At 52.2% G+C, this 20000-nt stretch overlaps 2 long non-coding RNA genes across 3 annotated transcripts in view; one reads left to right on the plus strand and one right to left on the minus strand.

Moving 5' to 3' along the window:
• Positions 1 to 20000, plus strand: part of LOC311615886 — an 865760-nt gene that overhangs the window by 807167 nt on the left and 38593 nt on the right. The window lies entirely within an intron of this gene.
• Positions 1 to 20000, minus strand: part of LOC311615887 — a 57216-nt gene that overhangs the window by 11770 nt on the left and 25446 nt on the right. The window contains exon 1 of one of the 2 annotated variants that reach the window (XR_014793813.1): positions 2642 to 2791. The exons of the other annotated variant lie outside the window; for it this stretch is intronic. This is a non-coding gene — a long non-coding RNA (uncharacterized lncRNA). Of the gene's footprint in view, positions 1 to 2641; positions 2792 to 20000 lie in introns of those variants that run through there. 2 annotated transcript variants of the gene reach the window in all.

Genomic DNA, 20000 nt, shown 5'->3' on the forward strand with positions numbered 1-20000 from the left:
ACGCGACCCTCAGAGAACGAAAGACCGCCACGGGGAAGCCGCCGCGGCTTCCTCCAGCCATCCAACCACCACCACACCATCCGTTCGCCCGCCCGGTCCGACCCGGGCTGGGGGCGAGAGGGGGGGCTCGCGTCCCGGACGGGAACGCCCCCCCGAGGACAAGCCGGGCCCCGACCGTGCCCGCGCACAAGGCAGACCCACCGGCTGCGAACTCGAGACGGGAGCGGACGGAGAGCCGCATCTCACCAAGGCGTGGGAGGAGCGGGCAACGCCGGGGGACGGGAAAGGCCTCCGCGCCTCGAACCAGAACCCCCTCCGCGCACGCGCCCGAACGGGCAAACGCGGCAACACACGCCCGCACGTAAGCGCAAGAGCAGCGCAGCGCAGCGCTTCACCGCGACGGACGCCGCCGGCCCCCGGCCCGGCGGGACCCTCCCCCGACTCGGAGGGGGGAGGCGCGGGCCACGGTAGGCAAAAGGCATAGGCAACAGCTGCGTGTCGCCGTCGTCGCTCGGCCCCTCAAAAGCCGGAGCAGAGGGGCCCGAGTGCCCAAGCACGGGGGGGGGCGGCTACCGAACGCGCTTCCAGAGGAGGGGCGGCGGCTGGGGGATCCGGTACCCCAAGGCACCCTCTCGGAACGCTAGAGAAGGGCTTCCTCACCGAGGGCGCGTCGTCCCCACCCCAACGCAAGCAAACCCCCATCGAGCCCGCAAAGCCACACTTGCGTGCGACACCGGGGGCCGGAGGGGAGAGGGGCCACAGGGGAAGCTACGACCCGGACCGACTCGGCACAGAGCGGGGCTGTACACGCAACGAGCGCTCGCGATAGGGGCCGCCGAGAGAGAGGGGAGAGAAGGGAGCGAGCCCGCGCTGCCTCGGCGCTCGCCCTCTTGAATCACCGGGGGCCTCACATTCAGTTATAAGCTAAAAGAGAGCCCCGCGATGCTGCGTCGGAAAGACCGGCAACGACGCGACAGGAAAAAAAACTAGCGACGTAGGAAATAACAGGCGGCAGCGAAAAAATACCTCTCACGGGTCAGCCAGCGGCCGGCCATCGCTGGCTCGGCCCCGTCGCGATTGTCCGCGCGGCACAGCGTTTCGAGAAACCCGGGCCCCCTCACGCGAGGGGGACGGGCGTGCCTCACCTTGTCCGGGTCAAGACTACCCCCGCTCCGGAGCCCCTCTTCCGCGGCACCACCGACAGCGGCGGCCCGTTGGGGGACCCGCGGGGAACGGGAAACGACACCACCTGCTCGGCCTCGGGCACCTGAAGGACATCCTGGAACGCTCCAGGAGCACCAACCGAGGGCCAAGGCGAAGGAGCGCACGCACGCCCGACGGCAGAGGCGCGTGCGGCGCGACGGCGGGCCGGCCCCCTCCCCGCCGCGAGGAGGGGCGGCCCGCGAGACGCAAGCCGGGAAAGCCAGCGCGGAGAGTGTCCGCTGCGTCACAAAGACCAACGGGGGCGCGAACACCACCGAGGTCGGGCCGGGTTCCGCACCCCTTCCCCTTCCACACACAGCCATCGGGCAGGAGGGTAAGAGGCGAGGGGCCCGCGGGCAGAGCGAGAAGAGCGGTCCCATTCGCCAAGGAATGTCCGTCCCTCGTCTGGCGCGGCTTAGGCCCGGCCCGGGAGAGCGCGACGTCACCACATCGATCAAGCGCGGGGCCAACAAGCACCGAGGAGGAGAAGGGAAAATGAGGCGCAGACAGCCGCTCGGAACGGGCCTGGCCGCTTTTAGCCTCGCCACCCAAGCCCTTCTTTTCCTCTTTTCTCTTTCTCAGGCACCCAGGGACATGGTGTCCACACTAATCTCGTGGTACAAAATGCCAACTTCAGGCAGAGCATGGATGCGCCCGGAGGCAGGGGAGTCTGTCTACATATCACGCCGGCCTCACGGAAGGGAATCACGGCCACCGGAGACCCCACGGGACCCCATCGCCACCAAAGAAGGGCCGGGGGGGGGGGGGGGTGTAAGAGAAAGAAACGGGGCTATCTGGTCGACCCCCGTAGTCAAGAGCGTGCTTCGGATCAGGCGGCAGCAAGAGGGAGCGGGCCGGGCCGTCCACGGCCTCTCTCACCATCTCGCCCGCGCGGGCACGGCCCGGTCAAACGTGCTTCCGAATCGGGACTTTGAAAAAATTCCGCGAGGCGCCTACGACCACCGTGTCTACGCAAGGGCCCGTCCACGGCGTCGGCCGGCAGAACTCACTTGCCCCCCAGAATGCGCATCGGACTTTGAAAAACTTCACGGAAAGCTCCTCTGATGAACGGACCCCGCGGGAGCAAACGCCCACACAAGGCACGGGTCGGGACAGGACGGCGTCCCGGCGCAACCCAGCCTCTCCGGCTACGCCCGCCGCGGCGGCGGCGGCGGCGGCGTCCCGGGCCCCGGCCCCGGCCCCGGCCTTGGCCTCGGCCGGGGGCGGCGGCGGCGGCGGCGGCGGCGGCCCCGGCCTTGGCCTCGGCCGGGGGCGGCGGCGGCGGCGGCGGCGGCGGCCCCGGCCTTGGCCTCGGCCGGCGGCGGCGGCGGCCCCGGCCCCGGCCCCGGTCCCGGCCCCGGCCCCGGCCCTGACGTTCCGCGCGGAGGGGCGACAGCGAGTGCTGGTCGACACGTCCCCGGCGGCGGCGGCCACTCACACCTTCAATAGCCCCGGAGGTCCGATCTCCGGAGAACCCGACAGGCACCGAAGGAGCGGCGCGCGAGCCACCCTCCATGGCTTCGCCTGTGGCGGCGGCAGCGGCGGCGGCGGCGGCGGCCCCGGCCGAGGCCAAGGCCGGCGGCGGAGGCGGCGGCAGCGGCGGCCCCGGCCCCGGCCCCGGCCCCGGCCCCGGCGTTCCGCGCGGAGGGGCGACAGCGAGTGCTGGTCGACACGTCCCCGGCGGCGGCGGCCACTCACACCTTCAATAGCCCCGGAGGTCCGATCTCCGGAGAACCCGACAGGCACCGAAGGAGCGGCGCGCGAGCCACCCTCCATGGCTTCGCCTGTGGCGGCGGCAGCGGCGGCGGCGGCGGCGGCCCCGGTCGGTCCCCGCGGAGAGGTAACAGAGTGCTGGTCGACCCGTCCTAGCGGCCCACCACCCCGGCGGCGGCGGCAGCAGCCACTCAACTTCCCTCACTAGTTCTCCAGGTTCAATCTCCGGAGAACTGGCCAACCGCTGACGGACCGGCGCAGCCGGCACAATCCTGACAGCGCCGCCGGCATCCTGGAACTTGGCCCCGGGCACCGAGGCCGCTTCCACGCCCTAGATTCTCCGTAAGGAAGAAACGATATAAAAGCGGCCGCCAGGTGGCTCCCGACAACCGGCGCGAACGTCAGCGGGACGGATCCAGATCCCTGGCCGGCAAGGGCGCCCCACCGCCCCGCCAGAGGGGCCGATCGCGTCCCGGGCCCCCACCCCCACCCCCAAACACAAACTCCGGGACGGCACGGCGGCAGCGGAAAGGGGGTGGGGAAGGGGGGGTCGAGGGGGGCTTAGGAAAATCTTTTTTTTTATTTATTTCATAATCATTTTAATGATTAACTATCAGCCACAATGTCTATTATTGTGAGAATTATGAAACAAATTATGGCATATCCAAATATAAAATGCCATGCAATCTATAAAAGGATGACGTACACGCACATGTAAGCCCATTAAAAGATCTCAGAGTCACGTTTCTGAGAGAAAAACACAAGTTATATAAAATTAAATATTATACTCATAATATTAATCAACTTAAAGAAATCCTTCTACATAAAACTCTGCTGAATATATATATATATATATATATATATATATATATATTTTTTTTTTTTTTTCTTTTTTTTTTTTTTTTTAAGGCCTGATGCACGAAATTTGTGCAAGAATAGGCCTTCCTTCTCCCAGCTGCTGGCATGAGCTTGCTTCCCTCTAGCATCTGGGATCTGGGCTTCCCTTGCAACCCCAGTTTCATCCAGAAGGTTGTCTAGAAGGACATCTGGTCTAATTAACATATTATGCTTTTATTTTTATATATATTCACATATACATAAATATAAAGCAAGGACACATATTTTGATATATATTATACAAAGGTTTTAAGATAAATATGTACATATACATGTATACATATAAGGAAAATCTTTTTCGGGAGATGGACGGAACACAGGGGTGGGCCGGGCCACTCGCAAGTGAAATACTTCTCCGGACTTTCTCTCTCTCTCTCTCTCTCTCTCTCTCTCTCTCTCTCTCCCTCCCTCCCTCCCTCCCTCCCTCCCTCCCTCCCTCCCCTTCCCCTTCCCTTCCCTTCCCTTCCCTTCCCTTCCCTTCCCTCCCTCACTCCAGGAAGGACATAACAAAAACATTTTTGCAGTCAGCCCAGGATGTGCCCATAACAAAAGTACTGGAATAGCACCTGGGACCCTTCAGTCTGCAGCCCAACGCTCTATCCACTGAGCCAAGCCCGTTAGGGCAACATATTTATTTTTTTAAAGGCTACCGAATAATGATAAACAACTAGAACAACAACAACACTCTCTCTCTCTCTCTCTCTCTCTCTCTCTCTCTCTCTCTCCTCTCTCTCCCCCTTTCCTCTCTGAAATCAATGAAAATATAAAAAATAAAAATAAAAAAAAATAAAGAGAAAACCATCAGGAATCAGTGTAGAACAATGTTTGACAACACTTGGGAGTCATGCCTAAAGAGCAGTACACTGTAGAACAGTGTTGGAAAACACTCAGAATTCACTCCTAAATGGCACAAAACAGACTGATAGTGTTTCACACCACTTGGAATTCACGTCTAAGTGGCTGGAAACTATGTGAAATTGTTTGCTGCGAGCACTTCAAAATCACTGATCTAGATCAGGAAACAGTGTAGAACAGTGTTTGACAACACTTGGGACAACACTTGGAAATCACTGCTAGCGTTCTACGATGTCAGAAAAGAAAATGTCACCGAGGCCAGAATCTTACCTCCACCTTCTTAGGGTTTGTGGAGCGGGCAGGAGCGGGCAGGCCTGAAAATTTCATCTGACACACAGGAGAGAAAAGAGGGGACGGGGCGGGCGGGGCGGGGGTGTGTGTGTGTGTGTGTGTGTGTGTGTGTGTGTGTGTGTGTCGTGGTGGGGGGGGTGTTGGGGGTGGGGGTGGGGGTGGTGTTCTTTCCCTGAAGTGTCTCATGTGGCCCGGAGAGCCCTCCTAAGGAGACCGTGGAAGAGCCAGAGAGGTGCAAAACATCCACGATTTTTCACACTGGATTGAAGGGGGAGAGGCAATTGTGGGGAAAGCTACTAAATAGGCAGGGAGGCTAAAGGAGAGATGAGGGAGGCCCGTTCCTACAGATTCCTCTGCCTCTCGGCTGGCTTCCCGGTTTCTTACACTGCTTGATGTGCAAAAACAAGTCCCATGTGCAGTCGTCATTTTCTTTCTTTCTTCCTTTCTTTCTTTCTTTCTTTCTTTCTTTCTTATCTTATTTTTTAAACAAAGGTGAAGAATGCTTCGCTTGGAAGTGTTTCAGCAAGAAAGCCTTGCAGGACAGGTCACGGGGGTATGCGGGCCAGGCCAGCCCATTGACCAGAAAATCCAAAGGATCTTGGATCCTAGGAAAATCCAAAGGATTTTGAAGTGCTCGCAAACAATTTCACATAGTTTCCAGCCACTTAGACGTGAAATCCAAGTGGTGTCAAGTGCTGTGCTACAGTGTGCTGCTCCAGAGCAGTGATTTCCAAGTGTTTTCAAACACTATCAGTCTGTTTTGTGCCATTTAGGAGTGAATTCTGAGTGTTTTCCAACACTGTTCTACAGTGTACTGCTCTTTAGCCATGACTCGCTGTCTCTGATAGCGCCCTTCCTTTAAGAAGCAGGATGACAGGGCAGTTTAGCTAGGGTGTCCCCTCCCCCACGCCGCCGCCGCCGCCACCATGGGGCCCATCAGCGTGCACCACCTAAGTAGCAACTCCAGAGCTTTCCAGAATGAACTGAGTTCCAGGAGCCAGCAAAGCAGCAAGGAAAAGACTAAGTAAAAACGGCCACCAGCCGAAACCGGTTTCGTTCAGTGGATAGAGCGTCAGCCTGCGGACTGAAAGGTCCCAGGTTTGATTCTTGGTTGCGAGCACATCCCCAGGGGGGAGAGGGGGGTGCAAGAGGCAGCTGATCGATGTCTCTCTCTCATCGATGTTTCTAACTCTCTACCCTCTCTCTTCCTCTCTGTAAATAAATAAATAAATAAATAAATAAATAAATAAATAAATAATTTTTTTAAACGGCCGCAAGGTGGCGCCCGATGACAAGCGAAGACGTCAGCGGGCCGGCTCCTGGGAAGGCGCCCCGCCACCCGCTATTGGGGGGACGGGGAGGGGAGAAGGACGGTGTGTGAGTGTGGCGGTGGCGGCCGATCTCCTCTCGGACACCACCTCCAGTGGAACCCTGGCGGGTGGCGGCCGCCACCTGGGGTTTCCCCAGAAGGCCCCGCGCGCGCGCCGGCCGCGGAAGGGGGACTGACTGGCTGAAAAGTTATCGGGGCGCGAGCGGAAGTGAGGGCTGGTGTTGCGGGGAGCGTGACGGAGGACCGAGAGGATGTACCCAGAACACTCTTTGCAGCCCGGGACTCTTAAACACCTAAACCCGGGGGACTCTGAAAGCCTGAACGTGGCGAGTATTCATTCACAGGGCAACAAAGGAGGAATCCTTTTCTCTTTTTCTGTCTCCTTTCAGTTTCGTTTCTTTTGCTTTTTAATTTAATTTTTGGAATTGAATCTATGGGGGTGGGGGGGCGCGCACACATCGGTTAATAAAATGATACAGGCTTTACATGGAATACAATAGGGAAACATGAAACCTGTACATACAGAAGAAGCTTTGCACTGTGGATGAAAAGGGGCCACAGGCTAACCTGAACCACTCCGGGGAGGCAGCTGTGTGGTGGCCTGGCCTGGCCTGGCCTGGCCTGGCCTTGCAAACTCAACACACCTAAAGTGACCACCCAGGCTGTCCTGAAATTAAAAAAAAAAAAAAAAAGCGAAATAAAAACTTCAAGTAAAAAACAGTTCATAGTGGGTATGATTTCGCCCTAGGCCCAGTGTCTTCCCTGAGAGAGAGCAACTCTGAACTCAGTGGTAGCTGAGCCTATTGTGTTTCTATGCCTCTAGGATCCAATTTCTTTAAATTAGTGAATGTCAAGATAACTACTCACTTCCCTTTTTCCCAGTGCCCTCGGGGCACAGCTCAAGGTCCCTCCCAGGGCAGAGACCACAAATTTCCTCCTTGTAACTGTTGTCTTGTTAATTGTTGACCCATCACTCTCATTTTACATCTTATCCAGTCATTCCCCCACCCCTTGCTTTCTCTCACCTCCAGTCACCTGTCACCAGTGGATCTCATGGAACCCACTGGCTGGTCAACATCGGGAAAGAGTGTAGAACATTGTTTGAAACCACTTACGTCGTCTCTTCCTTGTACCGTGATTTGTAAAAATAGGTCAAACACAGACATGCTTGCTTGTGGATTTTGGGCTTTGCTCAAAGTGCTTTGTATCTATGCAGAGGCAGGTTGCTCTTAAACTCCTATGTGGTCGAGTTAAGCTTACCCTTCACCCCCCACCTGGCCTGGCCTGGCCTGGCCTGGCCTGGCCTGGCCTGCAGACTTTGTTATCTAGGGTTTGGAAAGGCCTCCTCTTTGCCTTGAATAGAAGAGATTTTAATTCCTTGAGATTCTGGATCCCAGCAATTGCCCACAGTCTGGTTCAAATAAACTCATCACAGCGCAGACTGGTTTGGCTCGGTGGATAGAGCATTGGCCTGCGGACTGAGGGGTCCCGGGTTCCATTCCAGTCAAGGGCATGTGCCTTGGTTGCGGGCACATCCCCAGTAGGAGGTGTGCAAGAGGCAGCTGATCGATGTTTCTCTCCCATCGATGTTTCTGACTCTCTATCCTTCTCCCTTCCTCTCTGTAAAAAATTAAAATTAAAAATCAATCAATCAATTAAACAAACAAACAAACAAGTAAGTAAGTAAACAAATAAATAATAAACTCATCACAAAAATTCTTTATAGGTTTAAATGTTTCTCAGGTTAATGGTATGGAACTCCAAGAAAACACACACACACACACACACACACACACACACACACACACACACCTCACATACAACATGTGGTTGGTTGTATGTCATGTGGTTGTGGATTTTAGCACGACTCACCTTATGAATGGCAAGAAAGTGTGAGGGCGAGAAGGGGGGCGGGGGGGGGGGGTGCACCCTGTAGTATGTGTGTTTGAAATGAGGTAAATCTGGATGAGTCTTTGTCCATGAAACGTACAAAATCAATCAATTTGGCCCTGGACCGGCAGCTCAGTTGGCTAGAGCATCGTCCCTTATACCACTGATTGTGGGTTCGATCCCCAATCAGGGCACATACAGGAAGCAACAGAGCCGAAACCGGTTTGTCTCAGTGGACAGAGTGTCGCCCTGCGGACTGAAAGTTTTCCAGGTCTGATTCCGGTCAAGGGCATGTACCTTGGTTGTGGGCACATCCCCAGTGGGGAGTGTGCAGAAGGCAGCTGATTGATGTTTCTCTCTCATCGATGTTTCTAACTCTCTATCCCTCTCCCTTTTTCTCTGTAAAAAAAAAAAAAAAAAAAAAAAAAAAATCAATAAAATATATTTCCAAAAGGAGGAGGAGGAGGAGGAGAAGGAGGAGGAGGAGGAGGAGGAGGAGGAGGAGGAGAAAAAGGAAGGAAGGCAGGGGAGTTTAGCTCGGGTACCCCCTATCCCGACCCCCCTACTCCTACCTCCTACCACCACCACTATCACAACCACCACCACCACCACCACCACCACCACCATCACTACCACCGCTGCACTGCAGCCAGGCCGACCAGCGGCACCCGAGTGGCAACTCCAGAGGTTTCCAGAATGAACTTGACTTTCAGGAGCCAGCAAAGCAGCCCGGACCCCACCTCTCCAGTTCGACAGTCCGACCGTGTCGGAGAGGGAGGGCCCTGACTGACAGGCAGTGGGCGGCAGGGTGTCCACAACTGGGGTACCCTCCCCGCTCCCCCGCCCCCCAGGTCTCCCGCATATGTATGGCCTGGCCGTGGAAGGGGGACTGGAAAAGTTTGTGCTTGGTTGGTTGCTTGGTTGGTTGCTTGGTTGCTTGGTTGGTTGGAAGGTTGGTTTGGGGGGAAAGGGGGTGTGACAGAGGATCGAGAGGGCATATCCAGAGCACTCTTTGCGGCCTGGGACCCTCAAAACCTAAACCCGGGGTACTCTGAAAGCCTAGACGTGGCGAGTATTCACAGGACAACAAACAAGGAATCATTTTTTCTTTTCCTGTCCTTTCAGTTTCGTTCCATTTTGTTTCTTTTTTCTTTTTCTTTTTTGAAATTGAATTTATGGGGGGGAGACATCAGTTAATAAAATGGTACATGCTTTACAATGGAATACAATAGGGTAAAATGAAACCTGCACATACAGAAGAAGCTTTGCACTGTGGATGAAAAGGGGCCACAGGCTAACCTGACCCACTCTGGGGAGGCAGCTGTGTGGTGGCCTGGCCTGGCCTGGCCTGGCCTTGCAAACTCAAGACACCTAAAGTGACCACCCAGGCCGTTCTGAAATGAAGGAGGAGGAGGAGGAGAAGAAGAAGAAGAAGAAGAAGAAGAAGAAGAAGAAGAAGAAGAAGAAGAAGAAGAAGAAGAAGAAGAAGAAGAAGAAGAAAGAGGAGGAGGAGGAGGAGGAGGACGAGGAGGAGGAGGAGGAGGAGGAGGAGGAGGAGGAGGAGGAGGAGGAGGAGGAAAGTTTTTAAAGTAAAAAGCAGCCGAGACCGGTTTGGCTCAATGGATAGAGCGTTGGCTTGGGGACTGAAGGGACCCGGGTTCGATTCCGGTCAAGGGCATGTACCTTGGTTGCGGGCATGTCCCCAGTGGGGGGTGTGCAAGAGGCAGCTGATCGATGACTCTCTCTCATCGATGTTTCTAGCTCTCTATCTCTCTCCCTTCCTCTCTGTACAAAATCAATAAAATATACTTAAAAATAAATAAATAAATAAATAAATAAATAAATAAATAAATAAATAATAAAGTAAAAAGCAGTTCATAGTGGGTAGTCATGCCCTAGGCCCGGTGTCTTCCCTGAGAGAGAGCAACTTTGAACTCAGTGGTAGCTGAGCCTATAGTGTTTCTATGCCTCTAGGATTCCATTTCTTTAGACTAGTGAATGTCAAGATTAACTAGTCACTTCCCTTTTTCCCAGTGCCCTCGGGGCACAGCCCAGGGTCCCTCCCAGGGCAGAGACTACAAATTCCTTCATTGTTACTGTAGTATATTTTTTAAAAAGCTAGGGACGAATGAATGAATAAAGAAGTGGAACAACAACTCTCTCTCTCTCTCTCTCTCTCTCTCTCTCTCTCTCTTTCTCTCTCTCCTTCCCCCCCCCCCCCCCCGCCCCTTCCCTCTCTCCCTCCCTCTCCCTATCCTTCTTCCCCTCCCTTCCACTCTCTCTTTAAACAGACAAACAAACAAATGACCCTAGCAGGTTTGGCTCAGTGGATAGGGCGTCAGCTTGCGGACCAGGGGTCCCGGGTTTGATTCCCATCAAGGCCACATGCCAGGGTTGCGGGCTCCATCCCCAGTAGGGGGTGTGCAGGAGGCAGCTGGTCGATGTTTCTCTCTCATTGATGTTTCTAGCTCTCTATCCCTCTCCCTTCCTCTCTGTAAAAAATCAATAAAATATATTTAAAAATAAATAAAATAAAAAGTATACTTGTACAATGTTTTGTATTTGTATTTCATGTTGTTAAAACAGTGAAATGAAAAAGGGGTTGGGGTGGGGGCGATGAGGAGGAGGATAAAAGGGAGGGGTTGACCTTAGCCATTTCAAAATGGCAGCTGCCAAGTCACTGGAGCTAAAATGGCGTCTGCCTAAACGAGAGGAAGGGAGAGGACTAGATTGTTAGAAACATTGCTGAGAGAGAAACATTGATCAGCTGCCTCCTGCACACCCCCTACTGGGGTTGTGCCCGCAACCAAGGTACATACCCTTGACCAGAATCGAACCTGGGACCATTCAGTCTGTAGGCCCACGCTGTATCCACTGAGCCACATCGGTTAGGGCATAATGTATCTCTTGTCTTCATGGGAGGGCAATATAGGGGGAAATGTCTCCTCAGGAAAGCAATAACGATAAAAAGGTTGAGAAACACATCTCAAAACACTATTACCATAAGTTCTGTAATGCTGCCCCTAATGGTGCTAATGATCATGGTCTGATGAGACTATCTGATTGGCAGAAGACATGACCTAGTTTTAGCTGAAGGAGTGGGGAGAAGGGACATCTGCCTACTTCCCCTTCTGTTGTAGCTGGCACAGATTCCAGCTTTTCCCGAAGAATTACGAAATAAGGAGATTCTCTGAAAATTTTAAGGAAGTTCTTTTAAAATTTGAAGGAAGCCTAGATATGGGCCAACTCCCAAATGATAACTGTTCACGTAAACGCCCTTCTTTTATCTTTTTTTTTCTGTAATCTATACTTTTATTATTGATTAATCCAGGATCAATCAGGAAGGAAGAGGGAGAAATTAAAACATCCACGATGAGAGAGAACCATGGATCGGCTGCCTATTCCACCCTCTCTACTGGGGATCCAAGCCCCCTACCCAGGCAGGTGCCATTGATTGGAATCGAACCCGGGACCCTAAATGGCACAAAACAGACTGATAGTGTTTGACACCACTTGGAATTCACGTCTAAGTGGCTGGAAACTATGTAAAATTGTTTGCTGCGAGCACTTCAAAATCACTGATCTAGATCAGGAAACAGTGTAGAACAGTGTTTGACAACACTTGGGACAACACTTGGAAATCACTGCTAGCGTTCTATGATGTCAGAAAAGAAAATGTCACCGAGGCCAGAATCTTACCTCCACCTTCTTAGGGTTTGTGGAGTGGGCAGGAGCGGGCAGGCCTGAAAATTTCATCTGACACACAGGAGAGAAAAGAGGGGACGGGGCGGGCGGGGCGGGGGTGTGTGTGTGTGTGTGTGTGTCGTGGTGGGGGGGGTGTTGGGGGTGGGGGTGGGGGTGGTGTTCTTTCCCTGAAGTGTCTCATGTGGCCCGGAGAGCCCTCCTAAGGAGACCGTGGAAGAGCCAGAGAGGTGCAAAACATCCACGATTTTTCACACTGGATTGAAGGGGGAGAGGCAATTGTGGGGAAAGCTACTAAATAGGCAGGGAGGCTAAAGGAGAGATGAGGGAGGCCCGTTCCTACAGATTCCTCTGCCTCTCGGCTGGCTTCCCGGTTTCTTACACTGCTTGATGTGCAAAAACAAGTCCCATGTGCAGTCGTCATTTTCTTCCTTCCTTTCTTTCTTTCTTTCTTTCTTTCTTTCTTATCTTATTTTTTAAACAAAGGTGAAGAATGCTTCGCTTGGAAGTGTTTCAGCAAGAAAGCCTTGCAGGACAGGTCACGGGGGTATGCGGGCCAGGCCAGCCCATTGACCAGAAAATCCAAAGGATCTTGGATCCTAGGAAAATCCAAAGGATTTTGAAGTGCTCGCAAACAATTTCACATAGTTTCCAGCCACTTAGACGTGAATTCCAAGTGGTGTCAAACACTATCAGTCTGTTTTGTGCCATTTAGGAGTGAATTCTGAGTGTTTTCCAACACTGTTCTACAGTGTACTGCTCTTTAGCCATGACTCGCTGTCTCTGGTAGCGCCCTTCCTTTAAGAAGCAGGATGACAGGGCAGTTTAGCTAGGGTGTCCCCTCCCCCACTCCTCCACCACCACCACCACCATGGGGCCGATCAGCGTGCACCACCTAAGTAGCAACTCCAGAGCTTTCCAGAATGAACTGAGTTCCAGGAGCCAGCAAAGCAGCAAGGAAAAGACTAAGTAAAAACGGCCACCAGCCGAAACCGGTTTCGTTCAGTGGATAGAGTGTCAGCCTGCGGACTGAAAGGTCCCAGGTTCGATTCTTGGTTGCGAGCACATCCCCAGGGGGGAGAGGGGGGTGCAAGGGGCTGATCGATGTTTCTCTCTCATCGATGTTTCTAACTCTCTACCCTCTCTCTTCCTCTCTGTAAATAAATAAATAAATAAATAAATAAATAAATAAATAAATAAATTTATTTTTTAAACGGCCGCAAGGTGGCGCCCGAAGATAAGCGAAGACGTCAGCGGGCCGGCTCCTGGGCCTTGGGCCTTCCTGGGAAGGCGCCCCGCCACCCGCTATTGGGGGGGCGGGGAGGGGAGAAGGACGGTGTGTGAGTGTGGCGGTGGCGGCCGATCTCCTCTCGGACACCACCTCCAGTGGAACCCTGGCGGGTGGCGGCCGCCACCTGGGGTTTCCCCAGAAGGCCCCGCGCACGCGCCAGCCGCGGAAGGGGGACTGACTGACTGAAAAGTTATCGGGGCGCGCACACATCGGTTAATAAAATGGTACAGGCTTTACATGGAATACAATAGGGAAAAATGAAACCTGTACATACAGAAGAAGCTTTGCACTGTGGATGAAAAGGGGCCACAGGCTAACCTGAACCACTCCGGGGAGGCAGCTGTGTGGTGGCCTGGCCTGGCCTGGCCTGGCCTGGCCTGGCCTGGCCTTGCCTTGCCTTGCCTTGCCTTGCCTTGCCTTGCCTTGCCTTGCCTTGCCTTGCCTTGCCAACTCAAGACACCTAAAGTGACCACCCAGGCTGTCCTGAAATTTTAAAAAAGCGAAATAAAAACTTCAAGTAAAAAGCAGTTCATAGTGGGTATGATTTCGCCCTAGGCCCAGTGTCTCTTCTGAGAGAGAGCAACTCTGAACTCAGTGGTAGCTGAGCCTATTGTGTTTCTATGCCTCTAGGATCCAATTTCTTTAAATTAGTGAATGTCAAGATAACTACTCACTTCCCTTTTTCCCAGTGCCCTCGGGGCACAGCTCAAGGTCCCTCCCAGGGCAGAGACCACAAATTTCCTCCTTGTAACTGTTGTCTTGTTAATTGTTGACCCATCACTCTCATTTTACATCTTATCCAGTCATTCCCCCACCCCTTGCTTTCTCTCACCTCCAGTCACCTGTCACCAGTGGATCTCATGGAACCCACTGGCTGGTCAACATCGGGAAAGAGTGTAGAACATTGTTTGAAACCACTTACGTCGTCTCTTCCTTGTACCGTGATTTGTAAAAATAGGTCAAACACAGACATGCTTGCTTGTGGATTTTGGGCTTTGCTCAAAGTGCTTTGTATCTATGCAGAGGCAGGTTGCTCTTAAACTCCTATGTGGTCGAGTTAAGCTTACCCTTCACCCCCCACCTGGCCTGGCCTGGCCTGGCCTGCAGACTTTGTTATCTAGGGTTTGGAAAGGCCTCCTCTTTGCCTTGAATAGAAGAGATTTTAATTCCTTGAGATTCTGCTTCCCAGCAATTGCCCACAGTCTGGTTCAAATAAACTCATCACAGCGCAGACCGGTTTGGCTCGGTGGATAGAGCATCGGCCTGCGGACTGAAGGGTCCCGGGTTCCATTCCAGTCAAGGGCATGTACCTTGGTTGCGGGCACATCCCCAGTAGGAGGTGTGCAAGAGGCAGCTGATCGATGTTTCTCTCCCATCGATGTTTCTGTCTCTCTATCCCTCTCCCTTCCTCTCTGTAAAAAATTAAAATTAAAAATCAATCAATCAATTAAACAAACAAACAAACAAGTAAGTAAGTAAACAAATAAATAATAAACTCATCACAAAAATTCTTTATAGGTTTAAATGTTTCTCAGGTTAATGGTATAGAACTCCAAGAAAACACACACACACACACACACACACACACACACCCCACATACAACATGTGGTTGGTTGTATGTCATGTGGTTGTGGATTTTAGCACGACTCGCCTTATGAATGGCAAGAAAGTGTCAGGGCGAGAAGGGGGGGGGGGGGAACACGGGGATGGACGGGTGCGCCCTGTAGTATGTGTGTTTGAAATGAGGTAAATCTGGATGAGTCTTTGTCCATGAAACGTACAAAATCAATCAATTTGGCCCTGGACCGGCAGCTCAGTTGGCTAGAGCATCGTCCCTTATACCACTGATTGTGGGTTCGATCCCCAATCAGGGCACATACAGGAAGCAACAGAGCCGAAACCAGTTTGGCTCAGTGGACAGAGTGTCGGCCTGCGGACTGAAAGTTTTCCAGGTCCGATTCCGGTCAAGGGCATGTACCTTGGTTGTGGGCACATCCCCAGTGGGGAGTGTGCAGAAGGCAGCTGATTGATGTTTCTCTCTCATCGATGTTTCTAACTCTCTATCCCTCTCCCTTTTTCTCTGTAAAAAAGAAAAAAAAAAAAAGAAAAAAAAATCAATAAAATATATTTCTAAAAGGAGGAGGAGGAGGAGGAGAAAAAGGAAGGAAGGCAGGGGAGTTTAGCTCGGGTACCCCCTATCCCGACCCCCCTACTCTTACCTCCTACCACCACCACTACCACAACCACCACCTCCACCACCACCACCACCACCATCACTACCACCGCTGCACTGCAGCCAGGCCGACCAGCGGCACCCGAGTAGCAACTCCAGAGGTTTCCAGAATGAACTTGACTTTCAGGAGTCAGCAAAGCAGCCCGGACCCCACCTCTCCAGTTCGACAGTCCGACCGTGTCGGAGAGGGAGGGCCCTGACTGACAGGCAGTGGGCGGCAGGGTGTCCACAACTGGGGTACCCTCCCCGCTCCCCCGCCCCCCAGGTCTCCCGCATATGTATGGCCTGGCCGTGGAAGGGGGACTGGAAAAGTTTGTGCTTGGTTGGTTGCTTGGTTGGTTGCTTGGTTGCTTGGTTGGTTGGAAGGTTGGTTTTTATGGGGAAAGGGGGTGTGACAGAGGATCGAGAGGGCATATCCAGAGCACTCTTTGCGGCCTGGGACCCTCAAAACCTAAACCCGGGGTACTCTGAAAGCCTAGACGTGGCGAGTATTCACAGGACAACAAACAAGGAATCATTTTTTCTTTTCCTGTCCTTTCAGTTTCGTTCCATTTTGTTTCTTTTTTCTTTTTCTTTTTTGAAATTGAATTTATGGGGGGGAGACATCAGTTAATAAAATGGTACATGCTTTACAATGGAATACAATAGGGTAAAATGAAACCTGCACATACAGAAGAAGCTTTGCACTGTGGATGAAAAGGGGCCACAGGCTAACCTGACCCACTCTGGGGAGGCAGCTGTGTGGTGGCCTGGCCTGGCCTGGCCTGGCCTTGCAAACTCAAGACACCTAAAGTGACCACCCAGGCCGTTCTGAAATGAAGAAGAAGGAAGTGGAAAAGGAGGAGGAAGAGGGGGGGGGGGGGAGGAGGAGAAGGAGGAGGAGGAGGAGGACGAGGAGGAGGAGGAGGAGGAGGAGGAGGAGAAGGAGAAGGAGAAGGAGAAGAAGAAGAAGAAGAAGAAGAAGAAGAAGAAGAAGAAGAAGAAGAAGAAGAAGAAGAAGAGGAAGAAAAGTTTTAAAATAAAAAGCAGTTCATAGTGGGTAGTCATGCCCTAGGCCCGGTGTCTTCCCTGAGAGAGAGCAACTTTGAACTCAGTGGTAGCTGAGCCTATAGTGTTTCTATGCCTCTAGGATTCCATTTCTTTAGACTAGTGAATGTCAAGATTAACTAGTCACTTCCCTTTTTCCCAGTGCCCTCGGGGCACAGCCCAGGGTCCCTCCCAGGGCAGAGACTACAAATTCCTTCATTGTTACTGTAGTATATTTTTTAAAAAGCTAGGGACGAATGAATGAATAAAGAAGTGGAACAACAACAACTCTCTCTCTCTCTCTCTCTCTCTCTCTCTCTCTCTCTCCTTTCTCTCTTTCTCTCTCTCCTTCCCCCCCCCCCCCCGGCCCCTTCCCTCCCTCCCTCCCTCCCTCCCTCCCTCCCTCCCTCCCTCTCCCTATCCTTCTTCCTCTCCCTTCCACTCTCTCTTTAAACAGACAAACAAACAAATGACCCTAGCAGGTTTGGCTCAGTGGATAGGGCGTCAGCTTGCAGACCAGGGGTCCCGGGTTTGATTCCCATCGAGGCCACATGCCAGGGTTGCGGGCTCCATCCCCAGTAGGGGGTGTGCAGGAGGCAGCTGGTCGATGTTTCTCTCTCATTGATGTTTCTAGCTCTCTATCCCTCTCCCTTCCTCTCTGTAAAAAATCAATAAAATATATTTAAAAATAAATAAAATAAAAAGTATACTTGTACAATGTTTTGTATTTGTATTTCATGTTGTTAAAACAGTGAAATGAAAAAGGGGTTGGGGTGGGGGGCGATGGGGAGGAGGATAAAAGGGAGGGGTAGACCTTAGCCATTTCAAAATGGCAGCTGCCAAGTCACTGGAGCTAAAATGGCGTCTGCCTAAACGAGAGGAAGGGAGAGGAATAGAGAGTTAGAAACATTGCTGAGAGAGAAACATCGATCAGCTGCCTCCTGCACACCCCCTACTGGGGATGTGCCCGCAACCAAGGTACATGCCCTTGACTGGAATCGAACCTGGCCTGGGACCATTCAGTCTGCAGGCCCACGCTCTATCCACTGAGCCACATCGGTTAGGGCATAATGTATCTCTTGTCTTCATGGGAGGGCAATATAGGGGGAAATGTCTCCTCGGGAAAGCAATAACGATAAAAAGGTTGAGAAACACATCTCAAAACGCTATTACCATAAATGCTGTAATGCTGCCCCTAATGGTGCTTCCTTGAATTTTAAACCTAATGATCATGGTCTGATGAGACTATCTGATTGGCAGAAGACATGACCTAGTTTTAGCTGAAGGAGTGGGGAGAAGGGACATCTGCCTACTTCCCCTTCTGTTGTAGCTGGCACAGATTCCAGCTTTTCCCGAAGAATTACGAAATAAGGAGATTCTCTGAAAATTTTAAGGAAGTTCTTTTAAAATTTGAAGGAAGCCTAGATATGGGCCAACTCCCAAATGATAACTGTTCACGTAAACGCCCTTCTTTTATCTTTTTTTTTCTGTAATCTATACTTTTATTATTGATTAATCCAGGATCAATCAGGAAGGAAGAGGGAGAAATTAAAACATCCACGATGAGAGAGAACCATGGATCGGCTGCCTATTCCACCCTCTCTACTGGGGATCGAGCCCACAACCCAGGCAGGTGCCATTGATTGGAATCGAACCCGGGACCCTAAGGTACTCAGGCCTCCTGCGTCGGCTCTACCCACTGACTGAGCCAAACCGTCCAGGATCACACCTACTTCTTTTACTTAGGTGGGTGCAGGATAGATAGTTAACCAGCAGGCAACAATACACATGATAACAATAAAAATGAAGGAATCTATGGTCTCTGTCCTGGCGCCTCACAGATGATGCTTCCGTCTCTCCCTTTCCCTTGCTCCCTTCCTCTGGCGAATCAATGAAAACAGCATTGTCCCAACCCCTTGAGATTCTGCTTCCCGGCCAGTGTGGACAGTTTGGCTCAAGTAAAGTCATAAAAGTTCTCTACAGCTTTCATTTCTCTCTCTCTCTCTCTCTCTCTCTCTCTCTCTCTCTCTCTCTCTCTCTCTTTTTAAAATATATTTTATTGATTTTGTACAGAGAGGAAGGGAGAGAGATAGAGAGTCAGAAACCTCAATGAGAGAGAGTCATCGATCTCTCAAGCTGCCTCTTGCACACCCCCCCCACTGGGGATATGCCCGCAACCAAGGCACATGCCCTTGACTGGAATCGAACCCGGGACCCCTCAGTCCCCAAGCCGACGCTCTATCCATTGAGCCAAACCAGTCTCGGCAGCTTTCAATGCCTTTCCGTGAACATGATGATGGAGAGGTCTGGCCAGGTCCTGGCACCACGGGGTTGCAATCTACCCTGCCTGCAGCTAGATAGTCCCGTTTTCCCATCCCCAGAGAAGTGAATGGAGAATGAGGCCTTCTCAGACCCCTATGTCTTTTTTCCGTACACAGGAGCCCTTACGACTCTCAGAAATGACCCTCCTTCCTCAGCTCTAGGCTCCCTGCAAACTAGATCGCTCTGTCATGGCTGCAGAGCCTCAGAGAAAAACATGCTCAGATAGAAGGACACATCTCCAGAACAGGCGAACGGACTCTTTAGCGCATTGCCAACCCTCGCCAGTCCTGGAGGACTTAAAAACAGCGCTGTCCCCCCCCCCCCCCCCACGTCCCCGTCCCGGTGGGTGTCTCCCCACCCCCACCTCCACCCCGCCCCCCGCGCCTTGCCCTCCCCCCCCCCCCCCCACACACACACACACAGAGCAATCACATCGCGCCCGCCATGGCTGGCCTGGCGCCAGTGCGTGTCATGGCGCGATCCTTCCGCTGTTTGGGCGATCTGGTGTAGATAGCATATTATGCCTTTATTATTGTCGTCGTCGTTGTTGTTGTTAATTGATGATGGTACTCTGACTTAAATATTTGCAAATTTGCTTTTCTTCAGTACGTGTGGGGCTTTGTGTTGCTGTTATTTATTATACTGTTCTGTACTTCACAGGAAACGGTCATTTGTCTTCTTAAGTTTTAAGAGGACCGTGAAGACAACACTCTTTCCCGTCCTCTGTCAGCGCACAGTGTCTTTGCAATGTCAACGTACGGGAGATTTCAGCCAATCTGAAATAACAAAATCACCCACTCAAAACTCGTGGCTAAGGTGATTTTGTATTTCTTTGTAATTCTCCAAAGCAGCTGAACAGAAATATCAAGGTTAAAAACAAGAGTTGAAATGACTTTTTAAAGATTGTATTCACGTTAAAAACCTTATGGGAATAGTCGTGGACGATGCAGATTATGATAAAAACACAGATTATGATATTGCCGTGGCCGATTCGGCTCAGAGGACGGAGCGTCGGCCTGCGAACTGAAAGGTCCCGGGTTCGATTCCGGTCAAGGGCACAGGCCCTGGTGGTGAGCTCGATCTCCAGTGGGGGACTTACAGGAGGCAGCCTATCCATGATTTTCTCTCATTGTGGATGTTTCTATCCCTCCCTCCCTCCCTCCCTCCCTCCCTCCCTCCCTCCCTCCCACCCTCTTCCTTCCTCTCTGAAATCGATAAAGACATAGTAAAACAACAACAACACAAA

Source organism: Pipistrellus hanaki (genome assembly GCF_964339955.1).
Source record: "Pipistrellus hanaki genome assembly, contig: scaffold_23, whole genome shotgun sequence".
NCBI classification, from domain to species: domain Eukaryota; kingdom Metazoa; phylum Chordata; class Mammalia; order Chiroptera; family Vespertilionidae; genus Pipistrellus; species Pipistrellus hanaki.